Source organism: Olea europaea, chromosome 22 (genome assembly GCF_002742605.1).
Source record: "Olea europaea var. sylvestris chromosome 22, O_europaea_v1, whole genome shotgun sequence".
In the NCBI taxonomy this organism is placed as follows: domain Eukaryota; kingdom Viridiplantae; phylum Streptophyta; class Magnoliopsida; order Lamiales; family Oleaceae; genus Olea; species Olea europaea.
In genome coordinates this window covers 455,837-470,659 of record NC_036258.1, presented here as the reverse complement: position 1 = coordinate 470,659, position 14,823 = coordinate 455,837, and positions in this window count along the sequence as shown.

Sequence of the window (14,823 nt, the reverse complement as noted above, 5' to 3'; positions counted from 1 at the left end):
TAAATGAGTAAAGTACGGTAAGATGTGAAAGTCAAGCATCAAACCTTACAAATCTGAGTATAGTAAGATATTTTCATATTTTAAATATTCTATACCAATAACAAATAAAGTAACGTATACCTTGAAATACATAAGAATTTCAGACATATTTTTCAAATTTTTAACAAATAACTTAATTCTAAAAAATCATAAATATCCCAAATCAATAACAATTTGTTTGTTGGTAGAGAAAACTATGTACCAAGGTAATTTTTTTATTCGACTTATTTCTGTTTTAAACTTTAACGGTTGAATATTTCGTTACGCTGAACTTCAAAACAAGAAAATAGTCAAATACTACTTGCAAAACAAATGCATGCACCTCGACGGATTTTTTAGAACACAGCTAATAAGTGCATTAAACACAACACAAAGTTATAACTCATTTATCTAGGAATAATTAATAAATAAATTAGTCCAACAAACAATTCCTTTTCTTATTCTTATTTTATTAATTTATAGCTATCTTCCATATCTAGATAAATTAATATGATACCAGAAGAATCCTAATTTATTTATTTTTTTGACACTTTATACGTCAATTATTATTATTTTCTGCCATATTATCCAAGTTAATCGGAACTTAATAGCTTTTCTATTCGTGTAGAATTTAATTAGCCACATAATTGAAAAGAACATTTTTTTATTATGTCCACAAAAAAAAAAAAAAAAAAATGAATCTCATCAATCATATTTTTGTTTCACCGGAGGCAAGTAACACTAACCATATCATAGGATGGCAACAAGTCCCCTAACTAAGCAAGGATTCCCGCCTAAGACACTCGGGATATTCTCCACCCTACACCACTCTATCATATCCTACGCGTCACCATCCTTACTCTAGGAGTAGGTAGTAGAGTTTGTTTTTTTAGGTAATTCACCATCTCTTTCTCTCTCATCTACTCCCTCTTCTACTTATTAATAAAAATGGACAAGTATAATATATTTTAAATTGAAAATAAAACCAATCAAACACGTTTAATTGACAATTTTCATGCAAATAATATCTAAGCAATTTCTTTTCATATGAATTTTATGTTTACAACCAAACACGCCCTAAGAGTGCATTTAATTATTAATATTTTCTATGCAAAAATGTGTTCGTTTTTTTACTCAAATTCCCATTTTTGTACTGTTTGATTATCATTTTTTTTCATGAAAAATATTTTCTTACTTTTGGTCACGTGTCCATATTTTTCTCAAAATCAAGAAAAATACTTTCTTTATGGGGAGTATGATTTTATTTTCCAGAGAATTCATTCTCTCATCTATCCACTCTCTCTCATCTACACACGAATAAAAATCAGACAAATATAATATTTTCTAAATTGAAATTAAATCAATTAAATACATTTAATTGATAATTTTTATGCAAATAAATTATAGGCAATTAAATTATCCAGAATTTATTTTCTTTATATACTTCTATGCTTACAATCAAACGCACCATACTTGTAAACCAAGAGAAAAATTGTGTTGTTGAACTATAAAGGCTTTATGCCCCCATTATTTTCAAGTTTTAATGGTTGTAATAGTAATTTTTTGAAAAATGTGTAATTGAAAGAGAATGAAAAATTTTTTATTTGCGTGTAATATTATTTTATAAAAAATTGTGCGGTCAAAAATAAAAGAATGAGAAAGATAATTGGGGACTATATATGGGCTTGGACTTGTATAGGCCTAAGTAGTCCAAGCCCAAAGACAACAAACCCTTATGTTTACATGCCACTCCTCCCTAATGTACATTGAAGTCCTCAATTTTCTTTTGACATATAAGTCTTGAAAATTTCAAGTTTGTAACACTTGAGTCCCTAGTGGACGAGAAGAGGAATTATTCAATTTGTGTAAAATTTAAAGGAATTGGATGTTGTCCTGCTAAATCGCCTGATTCACTCAACTCTACCTTGTTCGGAAGTTGAGCATCTTGATGCAATAATAATCATAGATGAATGCAAAGAAAATTGTGAAACCAACCAAAATTGCGGTAACTCGTTCCTTGAAGTTGGGATCATATATAGCATTTATTTGAGCCACATTATTTTCATAAAAATGCATTTTTGAATAGTGTATTAATGAAAAATGTGTGGTTAAAAATAAGAAAAAATTTTGAATTTGCGTATAATATTATTTTATTGAACAATGTATGTATAAAATGATATTAAATCACTATTTAAGAATATATTTTTTTCGAAAGAATGTGGATGGTGATAAAATGTTATAGAATATATGTTTTAATCATGGGGTTAGACGACATCCCACATTTCCATATTGTCATATGATCAATCCATACACGGTACACTGTCCATGCCACTGGACAAATCTAGTGGTATCATATCCATCGATCGGGAATTCTTTGAGATCCCACGAAGAACATGTTAAGTTGTGGAACCTAAAATTCCCTACACCAAAATTTTATCATGGATAATTTAGAAACATCACAATTGTAATTTTGGTATTGCCCTAATTTGTCTTATTAGAAGTATGTGTTATTGCAAAAATTAGAGATTACAGAAAATAGGATATGCGATTTTCTCTTATTTTCATCATAATGAATTACTGCAATAATGGATAAGGACGTAGTCTCACATTAAAGCGGCCCTCTATAAATGTTCTCTATTCTTTTGTCCATTTTTTTTGCAATTTTATTGCTCTTGATGACAAAATCAGAATTTCTCATTTTCAACAATTGGTAATAGAGCTATTGATTTTTATCGAGAGCAATGATTGGCAAAAAAAGAACATCACTAAAGATATGCAAGTTTGATGATATGGTTTTTATAAATGTGGCAGGTGGGTTTCGTTGTTGATTTATTATTTTTATTTTTATTTTTATTTTTATCTTTGGTTTTTTATACGCGTATCAGTATGTGGTTCCTTGACATTTTTAATTAATAATTTATTGAGAAATTTACACAAGTTCCTTCTAATACTCCTACTTTGCATGTTTTGAGCAACATCTAGAGAAAATGGCATCCATTAGCTGGCTTATTGATATTCTTTAGTTTCTATTAGGAAATCGAGTAATGAGACTCTTGAAAAGTTAAAATTTACATCTAAAATTAAGAAGTTACTTTTAAATTTATTTGTAAAATTTTCTAAAAGTGTTTTGTTTCGCTAGAAGAGTTTTTACATCCTCAAAAAACTCTTTTACAAGAAACAAAAATCCTACCAAAGAGGCATTACTAGTTTATGCTACGTGCGATGCACGAACTGTGCATGAATTATGGTTTGATTAGTGTATGTATTGAATATGTTTGAAAATATATGGGAAGATGAAATTATTGGCAAGGAACTAACCAGCAAATAATTGAGATAATAGTATACATATTGATGTGTTTGATTGTGATTTGTAAATTTATCGTAATTAATCATGTGCTTGTATTACAGTCAATGATAGATAAAAGAGAATAAAAATTAACTTCATTACCATCGTTAATTACAAAGTATAGCCAAGATAAACTAAATAATGACTGGTTTTCGGAATGGATGGGGATTACATTCCATATACATCATTTGTCATTACTTTTTTGTTTGACAGCTTTTGATCAGGAAATTACATGTACTTAACAAAATGGAATTCCAAGATCAAATTTACAAAGAAGACAAATTTCACAAAACGAAACAGCACAAATTTCACAAAATCGAACAGCATGCTCTTGTCAAAAGGTTGGTTTTACAGAAAAGATTTCGACTACCATTTATTCCAGTTTTTCTTTGTGAGCAAATTGATTTGTGTCTGAACTTATATTTTCATCACAAGTCACTTTCAAACTGAAACTATCATTGGAAGATTTGAAAAGGGCTTTTTTCACTGGAGGTGACCAATCTTCTTGATAGTCAGTATTAACATTTTTCCCAACTGCTGTAACTACAACCTGACTTTCAACCTTTGTTTGGATTTTTGGTTCAAGACTTGTATGGTCAATATTTGTTTGGATTTCTTGTCCTGAACTTAGATGGTCTAAGTCTGTTACAGAGATGATATCAAATTTGTAACTTGATTAATTAGGTTCATTTTGCGATGCTTTTAAGTAGAAAACTCGTTCAGTATCCTGCATTTTTTAATGATTACTTCGAAGTTTGTCTTTCAACCCTGTGTGTTAATTTTAAATTGTATTGATATTATTCAACTAAAATATGTATTGAATGGCAAAATGTTTGAGATAAGTTGAATTTCTTACAAATTTGGTTTCCTCCATCAAAGATTGGAAGTTGTAAATAATAGTTTCTCAACTGGTTCACCAATTGCATTTTGCACTGAGTGATCCCATGACATCTGAAAGCTGCACATATGCTCTAACCCTAAAGTGAATATGAAATTAGTATTAATAGATGCAAGAGTAATAAAGAGAAGTAGAAATGTCATGCATAAGTAAATATTTTACCTGCATCAAATGAAGTAAAAAATGAAAAGTAATTAATTGTTAGTATATTTTACCGAGGAATAGCTTTGGAATTGGGATTCTTGCAAAAAAATACAAAGATATGTTTCTCCAAAATCAACATTCAACCGTCTAAAACAGTTGTTGCAGACCATGTACCAAGATTTGCTATCAATTTTATCTGTCGTTGCTGTGCCGTTTACCCAATAAAACTTTCATTGTTACCAGTATGGATATACTTAGAGAAATTACAAGGAAAAATAAATAATACGATTGAGCATATCTATATTAGAAAATAAATGCAAGCTGATTGAATAGCACACGCAACCTTAACATTACCGCTAGAAGGAGTCCTTGAAGATTTTGAATAGGGGTGAATTTACTTTGCACGGGTGGAGAAAGATTTGTGGGGCTTTTGTCCATGTATGATTTTTTCAATACAAAATCATCTATTTTAATGGAATTTGTTCTTACCCTAATCAAAAGACATGGAGATAATTAGTAACTCCAATAGTAATGTGTGGAAAAATAATCGAGAGGAAACAAAAAAAAAGAATAATAAAATATAGCACTTTGTACATATCATTCTGTCATTTGTTTTACTATGTTGAAAGGTGTATTTATGAAGAAAGTGGAACAGACTTTTTTGGACAATTTTAAACCTATATAATATCAATATAGAGAATGTGTGAAGGATGTAACATATGACTTAAGAGGGGTTTAAATAATATAATAGAACATACCAAAGAATGATGTGACCTTTAGACGGGTTGCAAAGGTGACTGACTGGCTTTTTGTCAATAATGTCTACTATGAGTAAGCATTCTCTGTCAACAAATGAATCTCAAAGTGTATGCATCATTGTTTTGAAATTTATGTCTAGAAGTATGATATCTTGCAACCAAGTTTGGCTGCCATCTTTGAATTGAATCAATCGTTTGGGCGTCATATCAACTGCAACTGCAAGTATATCTGGAAATTTGAAATGAGCCATCAAATTTTCTTTTTTCTGAACATAAGTAGTACAAATTTGAAGGAAACTATATTTCTGTAGAATCGGTATGATTATTTAAAATCTATGAAATTTTGTCATACTTAAATCAACATCTGTATCCATGTATTATTCGAATTCATGAAACTATGTCAAGTTGATATGTTGAGAATACAAACTCTAGATTATCTTCATTCAGTTCTTCAATACAAGTTTCTCCAGATATTGTCCATTGTAGAGAGCCAGTCGAATATTTATAGTTTGTCGTATTATTTTTCACATAAACTTTTGAAATAGTATAAGTTTTTCCCAGAACAAGTTGATCCTCAAAAGCAGTGATATTGGAATCATATAAGCTAGCCTAAATAGTATTACCCTGAAAAATGATAAGAAACCTCATAAATAACTGTAATATACGTGATTTTAGATTAAAAAAAAAACAAAACAAAAAACAAAAAGAAATGAAGAAAAAATGTATGAAGAAGAGTTACCTGAGTATCCATTAACATCAAATGCTAGTACCTTCTATTGCCTTGTCTCGAAGGCTTTGGTGATTGTTTTTCAACTACAATCACCTTAACTTTCCACTTTTTATTGTTGGAAATAATTTCTGGTAGAAGCTGGTACTGTTCTTCCATTGTGGCAATTTTGCAACAAAATAATAGAGCCAAAATACACACAAAATGAAGATTTCTATTGCAAACAATTTTGAAATATCTAATTGACAAATAAAAGAAGATATATATAGACACGTAAAATTATATCATATTTGGTTTCCCGTACTTTATGTTCTATTCTTAATTTATTTTTTTTTATAAAAAGTAATACAAGTATGTACTGCGTAAAACTTTATTATTAGCCATATACTGTCATAACTTGTTGTCTGCATGAGATATGGAGATTACTTGTAATATTCATTTACTGATAGTACAGAAATAGCGTGAGTTCAAGGATTTACACTTAGAGCAAAATATGTAAAACTATATTTTATTCGTTCTCCCTATTATAAATTTAATAAAATGACGTTAAAATTTGGATTAAAAAAGAAAAAAGACCAGGATTTACACGGTAAAATCTTATCATACCCATACTCTATTGATTCATAATGACTGAACATAGGCATGGGTTGGCAAAGGTTTAAACATGGTACAAAAATGACTCTGAATTAAATGAAGTTGTATTTACCGGGGAAAAAGTATTCCCGCTACAAACTTTCATTGTAATGGGAGGAAAATTTAATTCAGTTATTTATTTAGCTTAAATAAATTGAATTGTAAATATATAAATACACGTGAATATGTTGATGTATGATTTTGTGTATGAAACTAAAGAATTCAAACAAAGACGTAGATTTGAGATTGTATAAAACGTGTGAATAGTTTATATTTCATAACACAACAAAAATACTTCATCGATTATTGACCAAATGCATAAAACAACAATAATATACAGCTCACATGTGACAGCCTTTTATCTTGTGGTTGGTATATAGCTCATTTATTATATTTTTAATCCCAAAAATCTATACATTTAGCAAGAGAAACTACACGCAAATATAAACAAGAGAAACTCTGAAATTGGCCAAAAAAGGCAACAATTTTACTCAAAAATTTACAATCGAAAAAACTTGCACAGATCTACGTATGGATAACAATTTTACCCATAAAACTCGAATTGTCTAAACTGTCTAGACACGAAGATAAGATATTTTATTATCGATTTTAAAATATTTATGCATGTATGGGTTATAAAGATATAATGTTTATTTCGAATTCTTAATAAAAGTTTCTCTGTTTTTAATTCTTTAATTCATTCATAAATATGATATGATATTTGAAATAATTTATGCAGATATCTCTAGAATACATAATTTCTCCAGATTAATGGTTTTCTGCTACACTTATCCAGTATCCAAATTTCAAATATCTTAAAGACTTGGTAGAATTTATAGATTCGAATCAACAATTTTCGTTGATGTGCAATAATTTTTATGGATTTCTTTATGGAGCTTTCTACAAAGGAAAAAAATGTACAATTTAGCAGTATGTTGGTGCATGAATTTATATTGAGGCCTGTGAATTGTGGGAAAAATGATGAAATTTGGGTAAGGTTAGACGATCGTGTAACCAGATTTGGCATGTAAGAATTTTGTCTTATTATTGGATTACATTGTCATGAACCATCCATAGACATTGATGATACAAATGATCGTCTTAGAAATCAATACTTTAATGGTACAAAACGAATCAGTATGAGGATGCTTTTTGAAGCATTTCATGTGTGCGAACATGAAGAAGATAAATTGAAGCTTGGTTTAGTCATGTTTGTCGAATGTGTGTTAACACCCACTACAAGACAAATTGATTATAGAACTATAGGTATGGTTGAGCATCTGGATGAGTTTCTTGCATATCCATGGGGTCGCAAAGCATATTTGATCTTGTTATATTCATTGAAAGCATCACAATTTGAAAGAATGCAAAGAATGCAACGGAATGAACAAACAAAATGCAAGTATGCGTTACATGGATATCCACTTGCATTTCAGGTAATTAGTCATTATTCTTGTATTGACTTATTATGTACAATTTATTCCCATAAAATTTTTTTATACATATAATATTTATTTTTAATTATCTTACAGTATTGGATATATGAAGTATTTCCAAAGATCGGAAAGAAATTTGGACGTCGTAGACATAAAACACCACAAATTCCAAGAATGTACAAGTGGAAACCTAACCAATTTGTAACTGAAAAAGAGATAAAGCATTTTTGGTCTACTCGTAATGTATGTTTTTATGAATGTACAATTACTTTGACATTTAATTGTCTTAAAATTAAATTAAACTCAAAATAAACAATTTTGGTATTTCATTTTGATTACAAATTCAAATGATTGCTGTGCTACAACCTAATGAAGAAGAATTACAAACTCTTTAGTACTGAACTCTTTCATTGCCACTGGATAATGGACACGATAGATTAGATGAGATTATAAATGGAGTATTGGATAATACAATAGAATAAATCTCAGACAATATATATGTGCAACTTCTACATCTTCACCTGTATTTGGGTCTAGCTCTGTTCTCGGTGGCTCCCTAAGTGAAGATAAAATGAAAGAATTGCTAGGTATCTACAGGCAACACATAGCATCAAACTGTTTGATGTATATAGCAACTTGAAGGCAGAATTTGCTAAAGAATCAAGAGCTCACTACCATGCGGTTCTTGAAAATCAAAAACAGTTATTTGAGGAGCAAAAAATGACAAGAAGATTACATGCAACATCGTTATCAGATAATTCTTGACAACCAAAGGCAATTTTTCCAATAGCAACAGAAGTGGCAGAGGATAGATACCAGGGTATGCAATCTTATATTAATACCAATTTAAGTTCAATGAGATCCTATGTTGATGAACAAAATCAGGAAACACTGAACATATTATCTGATTGGAAATCAAACATGGAAGCCATCATAGGTTCCATGCATCAAGATGTCCCTCTCGATACAAGTGTTGTTCCATGCTATAAACCAAAAGAGATATCAACAGCTAAACAAATTGAGAGCTTTGAAAGGTTGATAAAAGAGAAGAAAAACAAGAGGAAACAAATACAACCTTCATCATCTTCAGGTCGTCCTCTGGAAGACTATCCTATGGAAAGATACATAAAAATTAGAAATTTTATATCGAAGAATCAATCTAGGTAATAAATATAATTTTACTTGTATTAGTTCAAATGTTCAAGTTCTCTTTTGATTTATTTGAAATTAATTAAAATTATGTCATACAGTGCATATTTGGATGATGAAAGTAACAATGTCTTCGGAAGAGACATGTTGGAAACTCTAATGGATCAAACACATGACATAAATATTGCTGTAAGTAAAGTCTATAAATTACAATAAATTTTATTTCATAGTCGATATATATAATCTAATTTATATCTATTTATTTCATCAGAACATTGAGCTAGAGTTAAAACTACTGAGACGGCTCATGAATGATGGTTGTTCGCTTATTTCAAAAGAATATGCAATTATGGATTTCAAATTTGAAACGGAATGTTCTCGTCACATGATGTGGCATATTGACACAGGAATGAGAACCACCAGAGATGACCGGATGTAACTCTTTGCAAAGTTATGTGAATGGCAAAGCACCTATATTTGGTCGTTGTTAGATGAGATGCAAGTATATATTAATTCCGTGCTCATATCCGGCAATAGCTGGTACCTTTTCTTTGTCAATATTCATGAATGAAAATTTCAAATATATAATTGCAATAATAACATCCACACACCAGATCAAATAAAAGCACATGCAAAAACTTTATTGACTATGGTATAAGCATTATTGAAGACTACGACTTTTTCTTCTAGAGGAGATATAAGGAAACACAGGAATAAACAAATGGAGCAGGAGATTATACCCTACCTAAACTGTGCAAACAATGGGTAAACATTTAAGCGGCTTGTTTTTTAGCAGAATATTTAATTTCCTAAACTTAGTCATTTAACCTAACACTAAACTATTTCTTCTACAGGCCTAATGGTGGGATTTTTGTGCTCAAATGTATAAAATGATTTGTTTTGGGATATCCAATTGAATCAGTTTTGTCGGATAAGATGAGCATATATAGATGAAAGATTGCAGTAGATATTTGTAATAACGAATACTTTCTTCATTCCCGTAAGTCCTAATTGTAGTAGATAATTAGAATATACTGATTGAAATATTATGTAATAAGCTTGTGTTTTTTATCCTTTCTTTTGGTATCTTGTCACATCAGTTTATGTGTACATAAAATAAGACTACTTAGACCCAAATAAATAAGGATTATACTACTTCAATATAATGGATACCATAATGGTGTCCATAATGCCCAAGTGGCGCCTTCCTATTGGAGGGGGCACTATGTACCCCAAACACCACCTAATAAATAAAGATATGTTGAACATGGAATATTATGAAGGACATGTTCAAAGATAATAATTTAACCCTTTTGTATGCACCATGTTGAAGAAAAAATCGTACTAACAAGTAAAGTATAATTGAAATGGATAATAACATATAAGAATAACTAACATTATATAACTTAATGTTATTCTCCTTGACACAAGATGGATTAGCAGAGAAAATATCCTCTTTTAGGCTAACAATAGATTGACAGTCCAATTAAGCAAAACTTGTAATTATAGACTTCTTAAGTAGTATGTATCAAATTCAAAATTTCAAGGTAGACTACGTTTTTTGTGCAACAATTGTGTGATTTTATTTCATCTATTGGCTTTATTAGAACTTTTATGTTTTCACTTGTTCTTGGTCTATATGTCTGGTCAGTTATATGTCGCTTTATTAGAACTTTTATGTTTTCACTTGTTCTTGCTCTAGATAAAGAGACATATAATTGATCATGTGAGAAGACAGGTTCAGGCAAATATAGTCCGACGAAATCTAAAGTTTGACATTGAGCTTTGTTAATGGTCATTGCAAAACAAGGACGAATGAGAAATTGAGTTCTCTTAAATGGTACCGAATACTTATCTCCTTCAAGTGGAATAAATGGAATTCTAGGTAAAAATATCTGTTTTCCAAGATATTCACCTATTCCAATTTCGGCTAAAATAACATTTCGTTTAAATTCTCGACAAATAAGTCTGGTCCCATTACACAAACCTTTTGAAGGATTAATGTTTCTAAGCAACATAACAGGACAATTTCTTTTTAGTACAAGTTCATGTGGAGGGATGCCATTTGGAGTTAGACTATTCAAAAAGTTCTCGCGAATAAATCCTTCTACTTTATCAATTACTTCAACAAAACTAAAATATGTAAATATCTCTCCTAAAATTTCTTTAACTAACATATTGTTTATTACATCTACATGTTCATTTTTTTGAATCAAAATAACTCTATTCATCATAGTATTTAAATTGTCACCATATCTGTGAAAATTAGAAAACACAATAGCAATTAGTTTTTTCAATGATTTAAATTCACTCTTAAAATCTATTATTATATCTGAAGGAAGCTTAATCATGTGACATGTATGTTCTCTTTTTATTCCATTTCCAATTCTAAGTAAATTTTCACAAAACAAAGGATTTAATTTAGCTCTCATATTCTCGGTTAACAGTAGTTGTGTAAAATATTGCTATAAATCTGAAAAAACTAAACTGACCTTCATGATATCATCTTTTGTTCCTCTTTGTACTACTGGCAACACTTGTCGAAAATCTCCTCCGAACACAACAACATTTCCACCAAATGGCAATTCACATTCAATAATATATTTTAACATTTTATCCAAAATTACAAAAACATATTTATTAATCATTGGTGATTCATCCCACACAATTAGTTTTGTTATTTGTAAAAGTTGACCAAATGATGATTGTTTACTTACTGAACATCGCATCTCAGAACTTGTTTGAAGTGATATTTTAAAACATGAATGACCAGTTCGTCCAACCGGCAACAAAAAAGCAGCCACTCTCGATGATGCTGTTGCTAATGCAATAAGTTGTCGAGATCGTACTGTAGCAAGTAATGCCTTGTACAAAAAAATTTTTCCAATACCTCCTGGACCATCAATAAAAAAAAACTCCATTTTTATTATTTACAACACAGTCTAAAATAACATCATAGGCAAATTATTGTTCCTTATTTAAATTATCTGTAAAATGCATGTCACACTGAACATTAATATTTGTAGTCTCTTCTAAAATCATGTTTGCTAACACATTAACATCATTCACAATAACGTCAAAATCTACCAGACCAAAATCAATTCTGTTTGTACCAAAAACTTCCAAGAATGAATGTATGCATCTCAAAGCCCTAATCTCGACATCACATACTGTCATGCTTGCATGTAAAAAATCTTCTATCATGTACACTTTAAATTTAACCCATAAATTCCTAAGATATGCAGGGCTACAAAAAATTAATACATTGGCAAAGAGGCGACGCAATAATATAGGCATTTGATAGGTGATTGTCTCATTTAAACACATTTGACAATAATTATTCCCACCTATTAGACCATGTAAAAATGCAGTTTCGCGATAAGTAGGCACAACAATGTTATTAACTGTTCTTAAATCTTGAAAAGATTTAGACCCTTTGACATGATTCAATAAAACTCTTAGAAAGTATCTCTCACCCTCAGATGGATTAGCAACAACTATTCTACCAATAACATTTTACTTTTTTCTAGGACTCCAAACTCGAAAATATGTATTTCATACAAAGTATGTAGAAAAATTCTTATAAAGTAAAGTTTGTGCCTTTTCATTTGAAATATTCATTCTATAAAATTCAGTTAACATTTTTCGTTGGATAGAGTCTTTATCTATAACTTCTGATAAATCGTCTGTTTCATTATATGTAACCAACTGAGTATCTTCAATATGTAACTGCAAAGAAATTACAACAGGAGATATGTTGAATAAATCAAAACTAAAAATTCTCCATATACCTTCCGGTGCAGATATCCATCCAGCGATTTGATAATTCGAAATCTCATCAACATAATGCTCATTGATTTCTTTACTCACAGTAAAATTAACACGATCATGTCTTTTGTATACATATTTATATAAGTATTTGACTATTTTAACAGAAGAACATATTTCAACATTAATGTGACAGTCATATTTAGCCAAAATATAAGGATTATATGGTACAACACATCTATTGTCTAGTACAGACCCTCTGACTCTAACAATAACACCATCGTCACGACGCCTATAAAGTGGATATGAATCATTTATCTAATGAAGTATGCAAAATGTATTCTCTTGGATACATGTTTTTACAAGTATGGTTATTTTTCATGCACACATTTGTAGGATTTAATTGTCCACACGGACCATGCATCACATGTTTGAACACAGTAGCATGCAGGTGAGGATCTCTTTTTGGATCTGGTATTTCACAAGAAAAAATTTAGTCAATTTACGTAGAATTAGTAATCTTAAAACTCGTTTTAAATATCAGGAGAAAATGAACATGAGGTAGACCTCTTTTTTGGAATTCAATTACATACACATAGACAGCTATAGGCCCTAGAATTTCTCTCTTTATTAAATCTGTTTTTATTCTTCAAGTTTTGCTCGAAATATTCGGGCTAACAAATCTGGCCTATTTTATATTTTATCATTGTGCTTCAATTCTTGTTTAATTTCGGACCAATTTGGATTGCATGTCGTTGTTAAAAATACATCAGGTTTTCCATATCTTTGAACTAAACACATTGCATCCATATATCTTTCAGTTAAATTTCTAGGACCTACAATAAACCCTGTAGGCAACACAATTGATTTGCCAATTTTATAGCCTCTATTCTCACCATTTTGTATACTATCGACAATTCCTTGATAAAGTTCACCCCTTATAGTTTTTTCATTATTACGAAAATAATCTAATCTCACAGTTTCAATCTTAACATACATATCAACTATATATTGTTGTAGAAGTCTGCATGTATGAAGGAGTACAGACTTATTTGAAAGTTTGATTTGGAATTTGTAGCAATAATATTCACGGCACGACAAAGTAATTCGTTTCTTACCTCTCTTCATAACTGAAAGGAAAAAAATTAAAGTCACAAAGACAAATATAGAAATGACAATACATTTATGCGCTATAAAAAGATTAAAAAACTTTAATGGTAATAAAACTTACCACGATCTTCCATATCTATAAGTTATTTTGTCGAATAAATGTGATTGATTTGTATGAAATCTTCATGGACTATTAAAGTATTCACATTTACCTTTTCGATACTTTCATGCCATCTAGGTTCTCCATAGGTAAATATTAATGGATATTGAAGTGGATCATAACAACCATAGTAGTAATTTACTCTATGTGCAGTATTGAAATGTTCATAAATTAATATATCACGAGTCTTTGTGCTTGCAGATGGATCCTTATCAACCCATACTGCAGCCACCTGTTCACATGATAACATGTTATATACTCTCTGGTCGAGACCCAGATCAGACCTCAGCACGATACAACATGAATTAAAATCAGAAACTTCACTTAATGATCGAAAGAGACGACAATATGGATTTATCTTTAAGATATCTATTAATTTTTTCAAAGTTGATTCACTTAACCTATCTGAAATTTGTAGTCTATTACTAATTTCATTATCAGTATTATAAAAGTATAACTACAAATACGTAAGATTTCCATCAATTGGTAGAAGTGGATTTATAAAATGGTATACCTGTCCCTGAACTTTGAATATATATATACACCTCTATTAGTCTTACACAAATTTTTATCATATTTAACACCAAATGAAGTGAATGCAAAATTGTTGTTGTAAGTACAAGCAACTTTCTTAAAAGCAATCGCCTCACACGAAGTAGAAGTAAATAGCTCATAC